Below are 20,655 nucleotides of genomic sequence, written 5' to 3' on the forward strand. Positions count from 1 at the left end.
CTTACATCAATGGAAAGCTTATTTATTCAGCTTATTTCAAATCTCCATTTCAAAAAATTGTCGCATACGACTGGTTTTATGGTCCAGGTATTTATTTTATTTGATCCAAATTTATTTATTTTTTTATTTTTTTATGTCATGGTATGTGTCATTAATGCAAACAATCTCTCTGATCATGTATATTTTCAACAAATATCAAAATACTAGAATAATCAGATTTAGGCCAATATGCTGCTATACACATATTTATGATCATAATATTCTATATTTTTATGGGGTATCATTATTTAAAATGATCGTTCTATCCATGTCTGGTCAAATGCCTTAATCTTTGTGTTTGTGTGTCTGTGTGTATGTGTGTGTATAACATTTTTTATAAAACAAAATTTATTTTTTATAATAATTAGAACAATTTGTTCAATTAAATGTTAAGTATGAATACAAAATATGTAAAACAATAATAAATACATAAATAAATAAATAAATAAATAAATAAATAAATAAATACATTAATTAATTAATTAATGAAAACAATTTTCTTTAAACACATCAATACTTGAGTGTCCAGGTAGAAATCTGATCTTGAAAGGCACATATATATATATATATATATATATATATATATATATATATATATATATATATATATATATATATATATACACACACACACACACACACACACACACACACACACACACACACACACACACACACACACACAGAGTGTAATGGAAATAGTCCAGTATAGAAACTAAGCATGTAATAAAGCCATCCGCCACACAGAGAGTATCACAACCCTGATGTTCACCTACCATTCACCCGGCCCATAAAGCTGACAGACTGAGACAATACAGCTACTGGCGTCTGTGCTGGAATAATAGAGAATGGCCAGTAGCTGGCAGTAATATTGTTGGATAAATGATTATTGATTAGATAAAGGTTGAGATAATCATTATTCGTTATCCATTTCACTCAGTGTCTCTGACCTCTCTGCCTCTCCTTCTCCCTTCATCCTGGAGTTATCTGTATGGCGATATGATCATCTGTGTCACACACACACACACACACACACACACACACACACACACACACACATGGGTTTGAGAGAATGAGGAGGAGTGAGAGAATAAGAGGGTGGGAGAGCAGGAACTGACAAGTGTTTTACTGTCTGTGGGATATGTTTAATTATTTCCATTCTCTCTCCTTTCTCTCGCTGTTTCTTCCACTGATACTGCATGGGGTCCAATCTGTGATTTTTATTGATTTAATTCTTGCAATTCTAACAAAAAACATTGTTCACTTAATTACACTAGGGTCTGAATGAGGGAGAGAAAGAAGACTTGGATGCTGAAAGCACTTGACATGTACTCACCAAAGCAATCAGGTCCATGATAAATCCACTGGGGACACTATAACATCTCCTTTGTATCCAGTGCGTTTGTGAGTTTGTGTGTGTGTGAAAGACACAGAGAGAAGGAATGATGGAATGCAATGGAATTCTAATTTAAATTTAAAACATAATTTAAGCCAACATAAATACAATTGATTTCCCCCCATTTTTTAAGAAAGAGAGAAAGAAAGACACATTATGACATAAAACTGCTATTTGGCTGCACTGTTTCTTGTATACGAAAATTCTGTCTATTAAATTCAACTTTTCACTCAAATAGTTACACTTATATGGCGACATAAAAATTGCTTTCAAATGATAAATACGTGCAAAACTTTTCATTTCATTTTATGGTGTAGTTGTTACAGTTTAATTATACAATTAACATTTATTAATAACATGTAGGGTTATGTTTTCGTTAGTTGCATCCAATTGTGCATAATTTACTGTCATTATTATAACAAGTAGCCTACATATAGTGCTGTATTTGAGTGTATTTATTTTTTATTTACATTTATTGTCATGTACATATCAGGTTTTAAAAACACACAAACACAATTTATTTGTTATTAATTTTTTTCCTGTAATATACTGTTTTCCAAATCCACTTTTTTCAATTTTACACAATGGGTGGTTACCGTTATTACCGTCTATTTATTTTTAAGGGTTTGTGTGAAAAAGAAGTGTGTGGGAACACTCAGACTGTATTATAACACATTAGACTATAGTTCCTATGGCGGCTTTATTTATTGAATTACTCTGAATTTCCCTCTTAATAGCCGGTTAAGCAGCAACAGACCCTGGCTAACATCTGGCTGCAATCAGCAGAGGAAATCCGCTTCTTTGCCTTTTGTTCTATTTATTCACAAACACATGCTGGAATTGCAATGTTTATTTAAAGTAATACTGAAAGTACAACTACTGTACAGAGAGACACATATTTTTTTTTACATAGAATTACATTTCCTAAACAAAAGTGTCTGACTATGCCTGTGGTTATGATACATTGTGGAGTAGTGACTTCAATATTTTGGATGAACAGAATTGTAACTGGGCTGCAACTTCCGCCGTTCTGCAGAAAGTGTATTAGAGACATTTCTCCCAAAGAAATGCTCTTCATCATTTACCTCATCGGACACAGGAGCGTTTGTGGAGGATTGAAAGACACATTTTACCAAGTACTTTAGTTTGTGACTTTCCATTTGCTTTGTTGCTGTTATTTGTTGAGGTAGACAATATATATATTATTATTATTATTATATCTGATCCAAAATATAGCGTTCCCATGACAAAAATCTTGCTTATACAATTACTATAACTATAGCACCAAAGTATCATGTTTTGAAAAACATTAATTCCTAAAAACATTCAATCATTCCCCAAAAGAAATTAATAATAAGAAGAAGAAGACACAGTACTAAAATGCCAAATGTGTTTTAGCTTTTATTAACACTTTTAAAGTACAACAGTGACTCAGTGAAGGAAAACATGCTGATCCAGAACATTATGGAATATAATTTCCCACAGACGCAACACATATGAGTGTTTCTGACAGACAGGCCAGAGCCTGGGCCGCATGCAAACATAACCAGTTCAAACGTTTCTTCATGGTGATAAAAACCACATGGATGTCAGTTACACAGCTTAAATAAGCATTTGCACAACTCGCAGGCCAGCTCGGCTCACCCGGCTGACTATGAAAATAATTATTGCGTGAGCTGGAGCCCTTGTGGTAGCTAAGCTCACAGCTAACAACCCCCTGAAGAGCTTCTGTGCGAGTCCCCCTCAAGCTCTGTGTGTATGGAGAGTCTAGAGGGACAAACAAAACTCTGGCTTTTCAACAATGCACTTTCTCCCTCTGCTGCAACGTTTACTTTTAGCGATAATAAAATAAATTGTTTAGAAAAAGAGGTAAATATGTGATGACCTCATGATAATTGTGTTTAATAGCTTTGCATTTGCTTAAAGGAGAGAGAAATATAGTAATGTCTATTAAAGGGTGCTGTATGTAGGACTGACACCAAGTGGGTGAACGAGTCCAAATTCTAAATATTGGAGAGGGTTTTTTTCACCTGGCTCCCCTTCCTCAGACTTGATGCACAGACAGGTTGCCAGATTTAAGACAACAACATGAACGAGCACACTTGACGATGAATGAAATTAAATACGCTGTGTTTTCCACCAACTGGCAACCGAGTGCCGAAATACAACTGGGTAAACTTATCTGGCATTGGGCGGGTTTCACAAACCAAAACAGAGACCGACGTTCTGGCATGGATTGCACATTTTCAAAAGATATTAACTGACTGCAGCATTGTTTTTCAGATAAACAAATATGTTACCTTAGCACATTTCTTAAATGTCTGCAAACATATCATAGTATTTTTATGCTTTACCAAAGTCAACAACTTACAGCAAGGGTTAATTAAATTATAATGGGTATAATGGTTTCTACAAAGTTTTATTAGAATGATTTCTGAAAGATCATGTTTGTTACACAGAAGACTAATGGCTGCTGAAAATTCAGACACTGTATTATATATATATATATATATATATATATATATCACTTTTATTCAATCAATCTGCTTTTTTCCCCATCCTTCAGCTTTGTAAATATTTCAGAAGGTAATCTCTCTCTCTGTGTGTGTGTGTGTGTGTGGTGTGAAATGGCATTTAGTCAGGTAGGCCACTGTTGTAAAGTGCAGCAGGACAGACTGTTAGAGGTGAAGAAGAGTGAGGGAGCAGATGGAAGAGTGTAACTCTAATGGGATGTGAAAGGGAGAGACCGATATCTAATGTGCTTCTTGTGTTCTCCCCTCTTACTTGTCATCTTTCCATCTTTCACTCAGAAAGAGCATCTCTCCATTCCTGGATATGCACGAGTGTGCATGTCCAGTGATGGTGATATGTGTGAGATGATGAAGATGATGATGATGTGTCTACTTGTGTGTGAAAGAGTAAAAAAAGAGAGCGAGAAGGATGATGAGGAGAAGGAAATGAGAGGTGACTGAGAGGTTCACTTAGCTGACAGAATGATATTAACATGGACACATCTTTCTATGTGTATCATGCAAGCATGCAGTGCTTTTGAATGTGTGTCAGCGTTTCTGTGCATATGGTCCTTCTCGTGTATAGTTTCTCTTAATGTCTTTGATGAGCTTGTCATTTATGCAAAAGTTACTGGGTGAACGTCTGACTAGACAGATTTTTGTCTTTGGTTTGGCGTAGGTGGATGAATGTGAATAATGCATGAATGTGAACAGTATGACAGACGCACTGACCTGAATTCAAGACATCACATCATAAGTGTTATCCATTTCAATACTGAGGATGCCCACTTCTCTGAGAGAAAAGAGAGAAGAAATAAAAGAGAACAGTTAAAAGTAACTTAAAAAATAATTCAGTTTGTGTTTTGATTCACAGTGCTATCAAGCAAAAAAGAAAAAAAATGGCTGAATTTTCTGCAGCCATTACTCCAATCTTCAGTATCACATTATTAAAAAAAAAATAATAATTATTATTATTATTATATAATAATTTATTAAATAATTATTACTTGTGTTCAATTACAAATAATGGTCATTTATTACTACTACTACTACTACTACTACTACTGCATTAATATAAAAATAATGTTGACAGTTTTTGGTGCTTATTAGATTGTGGTAACCATGATTTATTTAAAATATAAATCTTTTGTAACATTATTAATTTCTTTACTGTCACTTTTGAGCAATTTAATGCATCCTTTATGAAGAAATGTATCAATTAATGTTGTTCTTATCACAGATTTTTGAATGGTAGTGTTTTTACAGTTTCCACAAAAGAATTACACAGTAAACCTGTTTTCACCATTGCTAATAATAAGAAATGTTTCTCGAGCACTAAATCAGCAAATTATAATAATTTCTGAAGGATCATATGACACTGAAAACTGAAATAATGGCTGCTGAATGTTAGCGTTGCTGAAACAGGAAAAATATATACATTTAAAAAAAAAAAAGAATAAATAAATTATATTTATTTATTTATTAATTATTATTATTATTATTATTATTATTGTTATTATTATTATTATTACTGTATAAATGCAGCCTTGGTGAGCATGACAAGCTTCTTTCAAAAAACTATTTTAAAATTATGGATTATTCAAATATTTTTGTAGTCATATTTATATAAAGAACACAATTTAAGAAACAAAGCAACAGAGGCAATTCAGTGTCGCTATTACAATATAAAATGTCATGTCACAGCATGCTGCACACCTACTAATCATATCATAAAAAAAGAAAAAAAACTAAAATAATCTCTCTTTCTATTTTCTCAGTGAAGGCATTAAGTGACCTCCCACTGGTTCTCCAATTATCTGCGGTAGTATAAAACTTCTCTGCTGTGTTAGAGCTGACAGCTGTTTTGCAGAAGAGTGCGGAGCTCTGTTACCTGCTCACCTGCTTTTAAAAATAGAGACAGAGCGGTCACAAAGCTGAATTACTGATATGATTGTAGTGTCCACTTAATACTGGTTACCATAGAGCTGACCACTCATGGATCATGATCCAATTCTGAGCATCTGAGACTGACATTATATCCTCGAGGCCTTTATTTGTACTTACAGACTGAAGCATTGTTATTATGGATATGAGTATTACAAACCATTCAAGGGCTGATTCTTTCCGCCTGTTTTTTATAGATATATGTTAGTATGATTACACAGTTAGTTTAAGCAAGGTTAGGTTTACATGCATGAAAATTTAGTTTTTCACGTTCAACACGTGAAATTGAGTTATTGAGTTGCAAAACGATTTCTGAGTTACTCAATGTAGATATTGCAATAATATATATGATGATCGAACAGAAAAAAATACACAGGTTAACCCCCGAAATCACAAGCTTTTCAATTTGTATTTATTTATTTATATATCTTTTACAATCATGAAAAACGACCTAATCAAAATGTAGTGCAAATCGCTTTTACAACTAAGTGCTTTTCCCCTCTCTCTCAGAAAAGCCTGGCTTCTGCCCAAGAAAAAGCTAGATTTTTATGTCCAACATTAATTTGCTCAGATCAAACCATTCTGCAGACACTTTGCATGACATTTGGCTGGGAAACACAGCACTATAGTATACAGCTGGACACAGGCCACAATGAGCCCAGGAACACCAGCAGGCTTCATTTCATTTAGTCTTTGCACACAGTGTGAGCCTATTTTTGTATTATTACTATTATATTCATGGTTTTGAATTGTTGAAAGCGTATGCGCACACATTGAAATCATGCACCACGTCTTCTGTGTAAAGTGTAATTAATGTAATCATTTAATTAGTCACCTTCCTTGTGCCACAGAAAGGACAGCTCCTCCAAATCATGTCCATATCCTCCATATACGGATCCCATTTCAAAAGGGAACACCCCCTCTGAGAACTTACACATGTTTGCATTTGGACTCATATCACCGGCAATACCAGCAAAAATAGCTAGTGTGAATGAAATGTTTAATTTGAGCATATTTTATTTTTAATTAAATACAAAGTGCCGGAATCACATCTTTATATTATATTTGCACCTTTAATTAAACTCCTTTAATATTCATCCTATGCCTGTGTATTTTAAATATGCCCTAGATAACTCTCAGAGGGCTGTAAGGAGAATAATGTGGAAGTTCCGATTCACAAAGGCAGGAATAATACAGTAGCCAGCTCTCAAGCGTCACATCTTCTAGTGTCTGGGTTTAGCCACAGCAATGTTAATCACCGAGCTGTAAAGCCGACCCTCTGGGTCTCTCATTGTAAACCAAGGCAGCATTTGCTGCTTAAGATGTTGTTGTGTTTATTCACATTGTTTCTAGATTGTCACTGCCAATGCTTGTTGAAAAAATTGTGAATGAACATGACAGTACACACATTATGACTGTACACACATTATCAGACGTCTTCAGGTTGACCACTGGCTGCCTTTGTTTACAGTGAGAGACCAAGAGGGTCACCTTTACAGCTCGATGATTAGCATTGCTGTGGCTAAACCCAGACACGTTGTATGTGTGTGTGGGTGCGTGTACTGATATGGGTATTTGAATTTGTCCTCTGATTAGATTTATATTCAAAAGATTCAAAACATAAATTCAGCTGTAATGTGACTATTGGTTCTAATGAGTGGCATCTTCTTCTTTTCTCTTTTCCACATATAGGAAGAAATATGAAAACTTGCTTTAAAACCATCAATCCAATCTTAATAATTAATAATTATAATATGCTAAGATGCTCAGTTATTAAATGGGTCATATTACTCCAGAAAAAAAAAAATAATAATAATAATATAAAAATAAAACATTATTTTGTTTATTTGGTGTAATGCGATGTGTTTATGTGGTTTAAGGTAAAAAAAAAAACAAAAAAACAAAACAAAACAAAAACGTTATTTTCCACATGCTGTATATTATTGTTTCTCCTCTATGCCCCGCCTTTCTGAAACGCATTAATTTTTACAAAGCTCATCGTTCTGAAAAGCGAGGTGTGCTCTGATTGGCCAGCTATCCAGTGCATTATGATTGGCTGAATACCTCAAGCTTGTGACAGAAATGTTACGCCTCTCACCATACTGTGATGACGATGCAATGACACAAAACTAATAAAACCCATTACAAACAAGGCATTTATTGCATCCAGTTAAGGGCATAACTACTGCATTGTGTTGCATATCGCACTGCCTAATCATAAAACCATGTCTTCATTTGTGAATGGAGAAACGACAAACAAATACTCTATACTGCTGAAAACTCGCGTTTCAATCATCAGCGACAAATACTTTGAATATGAAAAAGTACTTACAGTGTTTGAATCCGAAACGCCAAACTTTCCTTGCAAAGTTGGAATTGTCCCACTTTATAGAAATAACCTTCGTGCACAGACAGCATTGTAGGCTACTCTCCCTGGTTCAGGAAACAGTACTCCGTAAAATGCACTGACTGCACACATCTGAAAATTTGGGTTGAACTGTTCTGGAACAGTTTTGTAGATACAACTTAACCACTGATTTCTAGTTGTGTCCTGTTTTGGAAGGCCAAAAATAGTAGTTTAACTTTCACAATGAAACTTAGCGTCTCCACGACTTGGCGGCACCAGCAGCAACAACACTAAAACGAGAATCAAAGTTATTCCTTCTTACTTTTTGCGTAAACATTTAGGTGGTGTTATGCAAATCTACACAGTGACATTTTAATGAGGCGTTTTAGGAGGATGTGGACGATATATATATATATATATATATATATATATATATATATATATATATATATATATATATATATATATATATATATATATATATATATATATATAAAGAATATAAAGAATATCTCTTTGTGTTTGAGACTTTAGTCTTTGTAACTTTATGGATCTTGTCTATTTTATTTTTATATAAATCAATACAGAAGCATCCGTTTCGATAGCATACACATCTCAGCAATGAGCGCAGGCCTATTAAAAGTCATGTTCCATGTGCCCCTTTTTATACTTTGAGCACCTGCCCCTCCAAAGGTCTCAAAACGGACCTATTATAAATGCAAGATTTTTTTTTTTTGTTGTTGTGCCATATTTTTTTTTACAAACATTTATTTATTTTTTTAGGGATTCTTTGATTAAGAGAAAATTAACTGAACAGCATTTAAAGTTTAAGTTTGAGTTCAAGTTTTATTTATATATATATATAAATACGTTTTATAATATATATATATATATATATATATATATATATATATATATATATATATATATATATATATATATATATATATATATATATATATATATATATATATAACATTATGTTTAAACAATTGAATGCATTCTTTCTGAATAAAACAATTTAATGAATCCTTGCAGAATAATTTATATTTTCGTACTTATCCAAGACTTTTGATTGGGAATATAAAGCATGCTTTCCATATAAATATTAAGAAGCAACTGTTTTCTTTCTATATCAATAATGTTAGAGCAGTCCCATTTGTTAGAATAATCTTATCTCCTTCACTTATTTCTCTCCCTCTATTATTAAACTCTCCTAGAGTGTTTCGAGGTGAGGCTTCTGCTTAGAGGGCTGAAAAATAGATGAAGCAGAGCATGTCCGCATAAGACATACAGCAGCATAGTGAAGTGGCTCTCACACATCTGACAAGACAGCAGAAAGAGAGAGGGAAAAGGAAGAAAGGTTGATCTTTTAGGCCAGATGTGGCTCTGATGTGGCCGAGATGAGTTTTTGAAATTATTTTTATTTATTTTTTTCTGTCTTTGCAACTTCGTGAACCTTATTAGTTTGTTCCAGAACTTCTAATCTCCCCTCCTCCTTGTGTCACAGTCACCAGGTCTTTTGTTACAGTTTCCAGAGTCTGATTTCCAGCGTTGGGTCTTTTGACAGGTGGTTGATGGGAGTTTGTGTGTGTAATGAGGAAGGAATTCTGATATGCAGAGGCTGTATCAGCATTACATCTAATTAATATAGCAGGCCTGCACAAAATAAATAAATAAATTATAATAAAAAAATGATTGATGTATTAATGTCATCACTGGCACACAGCCGTAGCATTAATGGCCACATGGGGTAAACACACAGACACATTTTGAGGCACTTTATCGCTTTACATCACTTAATGCATTTGATTCTTTATTATAAATAGAAGAAGGGAAAACAGCCATGATAAAAAACGATGTAAGAATGCCATACACAAAAGGAGAAAAATGGCCAAGCGGAATGTAAAAAGACGGCAGTATAATGACAGCAAGTTATAAAAAGTTATGAAAACACATTTCGGATTATCTCGCTCCAACTCAGTCACAATCAGTGACTTACCCCGATCCCTGAAGCATGACACTCATTCCAATGGATATAGATTGGGCTCTCTAGGATTATCAACCTCATGGGAGAAGAATACTGGGAGAAAACCCAGTCAGGAAGCCAGAATGAGTCAAGCTCCATCTGCTCCATAAAAAACACACATATGCCTTGATTGGAACGGCTGGATTTCACTAACAATATATGGTAGCATTGTGAAGAAATGCATACTGTATTTCTTCAAAGACCCCCTCTTCCCGAAACATCCTCTGTTACACCAAGTGGTAAAAAAAATCTAACATTTTGGTCAATTAAACCTCAGCGATGCCTGAGTGTTAAATAATGACGGTCTTGTTTGATGGTCAGCTCTGTTGACCTTGTAGGGCTGCATTTCAGAGCCCACTTATATCATTATTAGTGCTAAAACAGAGCCGGGGCTATTAGTTATTCCGTTAGGAGCTGTCAGCCGGGTCTGGCCGTGTTTGTCTGGTTTTCATTGGGGTAAACATTTGTTCCAGTTGTAGATGTTGTGCGGCAGGAACATGAATCAGGGACGAGAGCCGGAAAGAGCTCTGACAGCTGCAGCTCATTACCACCACCATTACTGCTGTAGGGGGCTGCTGGGGGAAATTCCCCCTTCCAGGGAAAACGTTCCTGTTTACCATGCAGCGCTGTGGATCAGGTCCCGCACACAGAGATGCAAGGCAATCACATGCAGGCTTACACTCACAAAATGAATGAAAACGTGCCGTTTCGCGCACACACACACACACAGACATTCTCACGTCTACGGTCACAGTCAAATAGACACATGGACGGGTGTACACACAGACACACTCGCTTCCTCTCCCACACTCATCCTGCACACTCTCACACACTAACAATCAGGCTTTATTGTGAGCTGATACTAGTACCTACACCCCAAACACTCCTTCACACACACACTCATATGTTCCTTCAATCACGACTGGCTCATGCCTGCTTTACGTCATTCCGTCCAATCAGACAGAGTTTCAAGAGCCCATTAAACTGAAAGTTGTTTTCTTGGTACTGCTTTATATTTAGTGGCCTTGACTACTATGTACTTACATTTAAATTAAGCATGTGCTACAATGCACTTATTGTGTGCATACATCTTTTTACATAGTACTTATATATTTAAAAAAATTCTGCATGTAATTACATGTAATTAATGTAATTCAACTTTGTAATTACATTTTTAATTACACTGTTGTTTCGTCCCTTACACCTTAACCCACCCTTAAACCTACCCATACCACCAAACCTGTCCTAACACGTTAAGTACATTGTCCTTATTTATTTATTTTTTGTTTTTGTGTGTACATAGTAGTTAAAGCCACTTGACATAAAGTGGGACCATTTTCTTTTACTCAGTCATTCTTTCACCACTACATCAAAGTCAAACATTCAATCATATGCCGTGTTTCCACCAAAATTACCCAGAACAATTGTTCCAGGAACTTTTTTCCCCAGGAACTATTTCCCCCCAGACCTGTTGCTTTCTGCGTTTCCACCGCGGTTTAAATAATCAGGCTCTTCACCCACATTTTGCTCATTCATTTTATAATCACAGTCACCCATCATATATCTTCAGCACAAGCAGACATCGCAAATCTTTATCGCACATAGAAGTTTCAATCAATGTCCGTTTCGACAATGATAATCTGCAGAAAATACTTTCAAAATCAAAACGCTGCATGCAGTTAACACTGGAGCTACGGTGTTTGTTTGTTTTTTACACTAAAACATTAATTTACAAATTTCCTTGTGAGAAATAGGTTACTTCCTTCTTGGTTGCACCACAGGTAATTTTTTTTTGAGTCATGAAATTGAAACTTTGCACAAATATGGTATTGATTTTGAAAACCAAAGAATTTGACATGTGTTTTAAAGTTAATCAAGTTAATCAAAACATTAATAATGTTGTCATCATTTACTCACCCTGATGCTGATCCAAACCGTTATGGCATAACACACACAAAAAAAGATAGTTTGAAGAAGGTTTTACCGTATGGACGAAAAGGAGACATTTCTCAAAATAGAGAAAGTACACAAAGGACAAAAAAGAAGAAAAAAGGCTTAAAATTATTATTACTATTTTTTTTTTTTGTGAAATATCCCTTTAAACTATATATATATATATTATTATTATTATTATTTTAATATTATCATTGTGGATCCTCTTATTTGTCATTGACCCTAACATTAAAGTAATTTCTAAATTCTCCCAAACAGTCCTCTTCTTCCAATCTAACGTGCACATGATTCTTCAGTTTGGGCTTTGATGACCACAACATAAGCTACAGCTGACAGAACTGGGTAATGTTTTAATTTTTCTGCTACTCTCCTTGAAAACACGAATCAAAAGAGATGAAAAAGCACCACGTGTTTTGACTGCTCCCTCCTTCTCTGACCTATGCCAATTTTTATCTCAACATGCTTTAACTTTGTAGATCAGACTTTAATTTTGAAGTGGGTCTGTGGGAGAGTGATGAATTGGATATATCAAGCAGGGCTTAAATTACCCTCTCCCTGGTGGCAGAGGATGGGAAGGTACTGGAGAAAGAGGTATGAGTGCGGGGAGCAGGGCGCTCAATGACCTAGTAACAGGCAGAGAAAGAGGGCTGGTCAGCACTTGCCCTCTCAACCCTGCAAGCTAGCACAACCAGAGATAGAGAAGGAGTCGTGAGAGACAGAGAGACAGAAAGAGTCAAGAGAGAGAGAGAAGGAGCCAAGAGAGAGAGAGAGAGAAGAGCAGCCCCAAACACTTAAGGTTTCTCTTATGAGGAAGTAGGACATACCAGAGTATGAGACACATCAGCCGTAAGAGGCAGAGGAAATATTGTGCCTCTCAGAAGATGCCAGCAGTCCTTTTCTTTCTCTGTAAGCCAAACTAGATGCATGGGGAACCAGTTCTAAATGTGGGGTAGTTACCACATCATATACACACACTGTATATAAACATGTGTGATAAGACTTATATGATGCCCTGAGTAAGATAAGACCTGAGACACATTCTCGCAATTTAGAAAAACACATTTTATGGTGTTACAATGATAGTCCAAATTAATTATCAAAAACATTGTTTTATTTTTCATTCCAATTTTTGTATTATTATTATTATTATTTACAAATAATCAATCACTTTATGATTGTGGTACATTATTATTTAAATCTGTGAAGATTGTGTAAACTAACAGATTTTATAAAAAAATAAATAAATAAATAAAAAAAAAACTAATAATTATGATTAAAAAATACACTGAAATTATGCAGAATGAGACTAGAAATGTGTACATTTATGTTTTTTTTTTTTTTTTTTTAAATTTTACAGTTAATTTTGAATGAAAATGTTGAGCAGAACATAAAGTAAGCATAATATAAATTAAAGCTGCAAGCAGCGATGAACGGGCCCTCGCACCCGGGCTCACCGCCATCGTGTGGCTTTAGTAAAAAGGTGAACGTTGAGAAATATGCATTTAATGTCCTAAATATAAGTGGAATATATCAAAGTATATCCCATATGTGTGCCAATCTTACCGTTGCCAGCAGGTGGCGCTATCATTATAATGGAATATTGGCCTTCAGAGGTGTTCAGGCCAGGACTCTTATCAAACATGTGAAGTTTGGGGAAGATTGAACATTTTATGCTTGAGTTACAACAACTTCTCTTGCTGTGGCAAGACATCAAATTTTGTCATGGCGCCATGGAAACGCCCTTTAACAAAAACTCAAGATCTCCAAAAGTTAACATTGCACAGGCCTTTAGATTAGACTGACCACAAAATATATGTTAATCTCAAAAAAATTATAGGAGTAGTTTGTCGCAGCGTAAAACATGTCACTTCCTGTTGCCAATAGGTGGCGCTATGACTATAACTGAATGTGGGCATGTAGATCTGTTAAGGGCAGAAGTTTTATCTAACATGTGAAGTTTGGGGCAGATTGGACATTGTATGTCTGAGTTACAGCAACTTCCTTTTTCATGGCGAAACATCGAAATTTGTCAGGCCACCATGGACACGCCCTTTAACGAAATCTAAAGATCTTCGCAATTTAACATCGCAAAGGGCTTAATATTACACTGACTAGGTTTGGTGTTGATCTGACTAAATCTCTAGGAGGAGATCGTTAATGTACAACCCCTGAAAATGGCAAAAACAACGCCAATTTTGCAGAGAAAATTCTAAATAACCGACTTCCTGTTGGGATTCGGATTTCGTACCAAGAGACTTTTTTGTAGGTATTGGTGTCTTACATATGTATACCGATTTTTGTACATGTACGTGAAACATAGCACGAGGCGCACTCTGTTGAAAGTGTATAGGTGGCGCTATCGAGCCATTTTGCCACACCTGATGGAATTTTGGCCTTCAGATGTGTTCAGGCCAGGACTCTTATCACACATGTGCAGTTTGGGGAAGATCGGACATTTTATGCCTTAGTTATAACATCTTTTATTCCCATGGCGAGACATCGAACTTCGTGACGGCGCCATGGACACGCCTTTTAACGAAAACTCAAGATCTTCACAACTTAACATCGCACAGGCCTTTAGATTAGACTGACCACAAAAAATACATTGATGTCATAAAATTTCTAGGAGTAGTTCATCGCAGTGTAAAATATGTCACTTCCTGTTGCCAATAGGTGGCGCTATGACTATAACTGAATATGGGCATGTCAATCTGTTCAGGTCAGGAGTCTCATCAAACATGTGAAGCTTGGGGCAGATTGGTCATTGTATGTCTGAGTTATAGCAACTTCCTGTTTCATGGCGAATCATCGAAGTTCGCCAGGCCGCCACGGACACGCCCATTAACGAAAACTCAAAAGCTTCGCAATTTAACATCGCAAAGGCCTTCAGATTAGGCATACCAAATTTGGTGTTGATCTGAATGAATCTCTAGGAGGAGTTCGTTAAAATACAACGCATGGAAATGACAAAAATGACACAAAATTTGCTCATACTATTAGTAATAACCGACTTCCTGTTGGGTTTCGGATTTTGCTCCAAGAGACTTTTTTGTAGGTATTGGAGAGTTACATGAGTATACCGATTTTCATACATGTACATGAAACGTAGCTCGAGGCGCACACCGTTGAACGTGTATAGGTGGCGCTGTTGAGCCATTTTGCCACACCCACTTCTGAAACCCATATCAGACGTAAATTTTCGCCAGTTCTGAGGTGTGTGCAAAGTTTCATGACTTTTCGAGCATGTTTAGGCCCTCAAAAATGCGATTCATTTTGGAGAAGAAGAATAATAATAATAATAATAATAATAATAATAATAATAATAATAATAATAATAATAATAATAAACGGAGCAATTCCAAGAGGGTCCTCACACCATCGGTGCTCGGGCCCTAATTATCACCACAGATGAGTGATATATATGTCTGTTGTGGGGAGTAAATGTGTTGCCTCTCTTAAGGAGATCTCTCTGATGCCTAGCTGCTTTACACACACTACTAGGAACAAACGTGCCGTGAAGATGCACAGTGCAGAAGAGTGTTCGTCAGGAAGCAGGAAATCTCCTCTAGTTCTAATTACAACACATGCTTTTTATAGCTGGCTAGGATCTACTCTTAGCCATTGTTTTCAGAAGGTATGCCGGTAAAGACACTTGCCCTCTTCAAACCACAAAAAGAAAAAGAAAAAAAGGAGCTGGGAACCAAGCAGAACTTGTGCTGTGTGAGACTTGCCTGATCAGACCGACCCCGGCCTAGCACAGCTGGGTCTTCTAGTCTTATGGGTGGTGTCACCAGATATTAACCTTTATTCATAAGATATGTTACGTGAAACAATGAGTGCCTGCTGCTCCCCTGGGTCTAACCTGTGTATGTTGTGCTGTGTTATATAACAATGGTGCATTTTATATTGTCTCACACTGAAAATTGTGTTTAAATTTGGGAGTAACTCAGGAAAGCAAATCCTTTGTTAGAGCAGTCTTACTTGGCCAATAAACTTCAATTTTAACATTAACTCCACGTCTCCTCCTCTGACTGATGACTAATGCTCTCCACTTATATACTGATCACATACAACAACCAGCTCTGCCTCTGCTCCATATAAACCATCTCTTGTCAATATGATAACAGCATAAATAATCAACATTAGCATCAGTAACACAGGCCTCAGTAACATGTATTATCAAGGGTCCTCTTCAATGATGTATTTCTACTTGACTTGGTAAATAACAAATAATAAAGACTAAAGACTATTCATTTAAGCAATTTACTTATAGCTTAACATGGCAAATATTTTTTTTTAATTTATGCAAACACACACATACACACACACACACACACACACACACACACACACAGTGCAAATTATTTAACCTTAAGTCTTATTTGTTCATGCCTTAATCTGATACACCTGCTACTCATACTTGTAGAAACACCCAAATCTTGCAGTTCTACCTTAATGTATTAATAATTAATTAATTGTTTTTGTAACTTTAGGTTGGTCATAAATTGATTGAAGTTGTACGCTGTTAACATCTTGCAAAATTTTGCGCAAATAGAATTAAATGAAACACTGCGTAGTCTTCGCTATGCAACTTACATGCAGTTATTGCTATTGCTTAAATTAAATGTAAATCTTTCTTTTTTTTTTTCTCTAACGAAATATGTGTAGACGAATGAGGGAAAAGAAAAACGAACAGGTATTCACATGCCTGAAAAAAAAAAAAAGTGCTTGCATCGGACACTTTTGGAAACCAGACTGAATGAAATGATAGAGCTGAGGCTAAAATCTGGATTAGCATGGAGCAATTAAATTCATAAATCTCCCTTATTTAGACATATGTGTAATTAAAACAGGCTGAAAGTTCCCAATAAAGTATTAGTTTTAACTATAAAACATATAGGATAAATATACGTATAAGATTAAAGTCATGTTGGTGTAATGCTGCTAAAGCTTTATTGACTCGTCTCCACTGGGGCTATTTCAGACTTTGCTCTCAGTTTGAAGTAGAAACGAACTCTCAAATCTCTGCGATTCGTGAGAGCTCCACTAGTATGAGAAGGTAAAAAAAAAAACAAAAAAAAAAAAACACCGGTTTCCACTTGCATTAATTTGTTCATATTCGACTGGACATTTTAATGGAAAGTTTTTTTTTTTTTTTTTTTTTTTTTTTTTTTTTTTTTTTTGATGCTACTGCGGCAAATAAAACACATCAGCATTCAAATTTTCTTCAGCGAATTCGTCAATTAAAATGAGTCTCCAAATGGAATAACTCTTTGTTTATGATGCAAAAATTATTTCTCAATAAATAGTGGCAGAAATGCCTACTTTAATTATAAAACAAAATGAAACAAACATTCACAGAAATTTAGACAAGCGTATTTTTTTTCTAGTGAAGGATTCATTAAAGCATAAAGTTTACCTCCTGTTTTAAGAATGATGTCCAAGTTCATTTACAGTCTTATTAGGAACTCTGTTTGATAATGCCCCTCTCTTTTCCCTCAACAACAATAAATCACAAGCCTGAATATTCCTAAATTTGGAAGATTGTGAATTATTAATAGGCTACTACTAATAATAATTACGTTTAAAATCATAGGCTACTTTACGACTTTTTAAGCTGTAATTATTTGTTAGGCCTATTCTAGTTAAACAGATGTCTCTAGTTTTGACATTAAAAACAGTTATTTTATATTTTAAGAGTTTAACAGAAAACAGATAAAGAAAAAAAATACTATTAAACGCATAAAGGATACACACACATGGAGAAACCCACAGAAAATGAAGCAAAACGGACAGAGACGTACCTTTTCTTCTCTTTGGATAACTGAGCACAATCACGGTTAGTGCTGTAATTTCTGACAGAAATAACACTGTAAAACTTACTAAGTCTACATAATTTAAAATAGTACATTTTGGGTTGATTTTAGGATAAGCACATAAGGGGGCGGTTACAAACATCTGCGCGCTCACGTTCATATACACTCATGCAGCTGTTCTGTTCCACACACAGTGCACTCAGAAAATGATTTGAAGTTAGAATTTAAGATGTAATGTTCTCATCTCCGTTAATTGTTTATAAATTTGTTTCTATTTAACACTAATGCAAAGTGCATATTTGAGGGAGAGATTTACGTCTTTAAGTCTACGAGTTTAACAGATAGATTAAAATACATCCACATAAGCACAGTTTATTACTTTGTGCTTATTTTACTTTTGCATATAGTATAATGTTAAATAGCCTAAGTCATATGAAATTCGCGGTTCTCAAGGAACTTTGATTATGCAATTAAAGTAGTTTCGCTAGTAGTAACGTGCTTGTACACTGAGGCAATCAAAGAAATATGCTCCAGAAATAAACACCGCTTTTATATTTTCTATAGGCTATAGGCAACATATATTTTCCATACCATTATCGCGGTAACCTAAATGATAGCAAATCAAAGCAATTCACATCAGTACAAGACAAAAACATTCACTTCATTCAGACTTTACAACATGCCAAAAAAAAAAAAAAAAAAAAAAATATATATATATATATATATATATACACACATACATACATACATACATACACACACATATATATATATATATATATATATATATATATATATATATATATATATATATATATATATATAAACAACTTAAATAATAACAGGGTAATAGCCTAACAAAACAATAAAATATTTGCATCACATTTTTATGAATTATTTTGAGAAAATCTAAAAAAAATATATATTATAGGCTATTTTTTTTAAGATGCGCTGCAATTACTCGTATGTGGCTATATTAAAGAGTTGTAGCATTAGTATACACTAACTTGTGGATAACGGGGAAACATTCGTTCACTAAAGTTTGAAAATACATCGTCATGCAATACTCGGTGTAGCTTTCTGATGCACCATTATAGGTAGGCTAATTTGATAAATACTTATTCTTTTAGGATAGCCTATAACATCGAAAGCAATCCCCGCTAAACACTAATCTTGCTTCATCAGGTGTTTGATGAAGAAGAGAAGCTACCTGTAGTTAAAGCGACTCCGTGCGGCGTGTGTGTGTCTCTGTGTGTGTGACACTGATGGATGCGCCAATGGTTAGACGGACAGATGCTTGGGCGGATCTAACGGCATGCACACATGAGTGAATGAGATCGGGTAAACACATCCCGGATCCGTGAAAGACTGCTATTCCCTTTCAATCTGCAGCTGTGAGGTCGACGCGCGGACATTCAAGAGATTCTGGACATTCTGGTTTTACTGAACACTACGACTCTCAGTTGCCCCCTTCTCCGAGGGCTCGATGCGATTTCCTTTGCGGTCAAATGCGAGAGGAGACAGCAAGAGCGCGAGGCTGGGACGTGGAGTTTAGTGGAAGAGGCAGTGTCTGACAACTCACCCTCAGCTAGTAAACAGGGTTCCCATCGCCCCCTCTCATCCAATACGGACAACTTCGCACTTTGTCCACTTTACACCTGACTCCAATTTACGCTTGCCAAAAAAAAAAAAAAAAAAAAAAAAAATCTCTCTTTATAACACCCTTATGGGCTATATATTTATTTATTTTATTAGTAGGTGCCACGACATATCTGGAAAATGTTGATCTTACCGTCTTAAAAAGTCCATTCTGTGAAGAAAACGTGTGACAACGGATTTTCGAAAGTGACATTTCAGGAGAGAAATGCGTCTGCGAGCGAGAGGAAGACGCGTGTGCTTCGCCCAGTGCTGTTTTTAAATACCTGCTACGCGCCCCACAAAGAAGGCTAAAAAGTGCTATTAGCGGCCAAGAAAGTATTTGGCAACAGCTCAGTGATCCATGCTCTCGCGGCAGCAGCAGCTGAGGCGCAGCCCGAGTCCATCCCCTCCTTCTGATGTGCGTTATTACAAGCAGGAGTACCCAATCAAACACCTATCGCATCGATTCTCTCAGCGGCTTCCCAACGCGCGCGGACAAAATAAGCAAACGGCAGCGCGCGGGCGACAAGTCCGTCCATCTCCTCTTTTAAGCTTTTTGTCTTTACCCTGGTTTGTTTATTATAAAAGAGATGGACGTCTGAAAGACGGTGGGCACCTGGAGTCTTTGGGATTTTCACAGAAATCTATCGGCGACAGATGTTTTTTTTTTTTTTTTTTTTGGGCTTTTCAAATTGTATGCGGTAAACGTTACTCGGACCGGATTCCTCATGGATAACACGTTTATTCAAGCGGTCGAGTAAGTAAAGCTCTGCTCTTTGCCTTCGTGAACCATTAATGAGACGACTGCTGCCTGCCTTGCACGCGTTTTTATGCTTAAACAAAAACATTAACTCAGGTTGTTTATTTGATATACACATATGTAAGTGTCAGCCATTGCAAATCTACAGTGTTGTGTTTGTGAGCTGCTACTTTTACCATTAGAGTGCATCGGGGTTGGCTACGGTAGAGAGAGAGACACATAC

The 20,655-nt window shown here is 35.7% G+C and overlaps 1 protein-coding gene and 1 long non-coding RNA gene across 2 annotated transcripts in view; one reads left to right on the plus strand and one right to left on the minus strand.

Annotated features, from left to right (window-relative positions):
- Positions 1-2,818: 2,818 nt before the first annotated feature.
- LOC128016673 (uncharacterized) lies at positions 2,819-20,036 on the minus strand. Its single transcript, XR_008184237.1, has 2 exons — positions 19,827-20,036; positions 2,819-4,738 (listed from the first exon to the last, which is right to left on the minus strand). It is a non-coding gene; the product is annotated as an uncharacterized LOC128016673 (long non-coding RNA).
- Positions 20,023-20,655, plus strand: part of LOC128016671 (teashirt homolog 3) — a 45,530-nt gene continuing 44,897 nt past the window's right edge. The window contains exon 1 of the mRNA XM_052601363.1: positions 20,023-20,429. The gene's annotated coding sequence lies outside the window, so the exon portion shown is untranslated. The remainder of the gene's footprint in view (positions 20,430-20,655) is intronic.

The sequence above is a fragment of the Carassius gibelio genome, chromosome A7, assembly GCF_023724105.1.
Source record: "Carassius gibelio isolate Cgi1373 ecotype wild population from Czech Republic chromosome A7, carGib1.2-hapl.c, whole genome shotgun sequence".
Taxonomy (NCBI): Eukaryota; Metazoa; Chordata; class Actinopteri; order Cypriniformes; family Cyprinidae; genus Carassius; species Carassius gibelio.